The sequence below is a fragment of the Orcinus orca genome, chromosome 14 (genome assembly GCF_937001465.1).
Source record: "Orcinus orca chromosome 14, mOrcOrc1.1, whole genome shotgun sequence".
NCBI classification, from domain to species: Eukaryota; Metazoa; Chordata; class Mammalia; order Artiodactyla; family Delphinidae; genus Orcinus; species Orcinus orca.
This window is the reverse complement of record NC_064572.1, coordinates 56,016,070-56,018,175: the sequence shown is the minus strand read 5'-3', so window position 1 is coordinate 56,018,175 and position 2,106 is coordinate 56,016,070.

Here is a 2,106-nt window from a genome sequence, read left to right as displayed (position 1 = left end):
GCCAAAAATAAATAAATAAAGAGTTTACAAAAAAAAAAAAAATATATATAGAGTTACGAGGTGACTCATAATTTCAGTGCTTTTAAGCAACTGTAGAGTGAAGTAGCTTCTAAACTGGGTATGTGATAGTAATTGCCTTCCACAGCTGTATTCCAGATATTCAGAATTCAATAGTGTTATTTGATAAATAAATTTTGCTAAATGCTTTCTAAGAGGAAAGTATCAATTTTACTGATATGGCTCTTAGTACAATCATCGTATTAATACCATCACTTATAGCTGTTTTTACTATGAGGAATGAAATTTTGAATGATGTTTCTTTAATTTTGTCCTCTTTTTTGCCTTTAGCAACCCAAATTCCTCAATTTAAAGCTGGGAAGCATTATTTTGTGCATATTTGGCTTACTAGAGGGATCATGGTATTTTAATTAAAAATGACCCTTATGTTTCCATGGCATGAACCATTTGACAAGTTTCCATAACAGATAATGCTCTGGAGACTAGGACAACAATTCTAATAAGAAAATGTGCAAAGGATATGAACATGAATTTGCCTAACTTACAGTGCAGGGAACTCCAATGAGCAAATTAAGAAATGCTTAAATGCATCAATAATCAGAGAAATTCAAATTAAAACGATGAGATATCAGTTTCTATTTCTTAGAAAGCTATATCATGCCAAATTTGGAGTTACAGGAACTCTCAGGGACAGCTGGTACCAGTAGACAGGTGTAATCTAGCAGTACTTGATAAAATTAAAGTTTTATCAAGTATGATATATAAAATTATATATTATATACATTAATATATAACTCTGCTCCCAGATATGTGTGCCAAGGAAATTTCACATAGGTAAATGTGGGAACTCATTTAAGAATTTTAATTTCAGCATTATTTGTAGTGGTAGGTGGTGGGATGTTCCCTTGAGTGTCCATTACTGGGACAGGGGCTAGGTGTGGTGGTTCCACACCACAGAACAAGGCAATAATCAGAAATAGCTAAGCAGATTTACACGTGGCAGTATAGATGAACTTAAAAGCATAGTGTAGAGTGAAAAAAGAAATAAAATATATAGCAAAATACTATTTAGGTAAATTATAGTTATCTTTACGCACACTTAACAGCCAAAAAGATATCTATTCAACTCATTGGCATGGTTGCCTATGAGGGATGAAGAAGAAAGGCATGAGGAATAGGGGTGAAAGGAAATAAATAAAATAAGGGCGAGGCCGTGCACAGATCAATGATGATAATGGGCCATGAAGTGGAGAATATGATTAAATCAACCCTGTGCACCTGGGGCATCCACCCCACCTTCCCACCTCCACAAAAAAACCCAAAAAAGACCTATGATTAAAAAAAGTCTGCACCCTTACAATCATGTCTTTGTCTTGCATGTATATCTCATCTCTTCAGATAAAGTTGTTCCAAGCAAGTTTGGGCATACCTGACTTAGAAAATCTTGCTTTTGAATTTGCCTTTGAAAAGGAGCTGTGAAGGACTAATATTTAACAGATTTTATGCTTTTCCCAAACCACAATAACAAGAATTAAAGAGCTCCTCCAAGCCGAAGCCAAAATGGAAATAGAATAAAACTAGAATGAGATATATAATACTATTTATAGAAATGAAAATTACCTTCACACAAAACAATATATTTTGCAAGAACACTTATAAACAGAAAGATACTCATTCAACTCATTGCTGTTAAGGAATGGAAGGGATGCTCCCATATACACCCCTACTGGCTTGCAATAGTAAGAATGTTTAGAGATGGGGAGAGGTTCGAAGGAAATTCACTAGATTCTAGGCACTGAAATAGATATTTCATATAGATTCTCTCATTTAATTCCTACAACAGCCCTGTGAAGTAGGTTATTATCTCTATTTTATAGGAAATAGGAAAACTGAGACTGAAAAGCATTCTAAATATCATGTAGCTCTTGAGTGGTAGAACTGGGACTCAAATCTTGATTAATTCTGAGGAAGAGCGTAATAAAAATCATGGATATGCTTGAATCTGTTTGGTTTTGTCCTCACATTAGACAATCATGGCTTAAATGATATAGATACTGGGCTTCCCTGGTGGCGCAGTGGTTGAGAGTC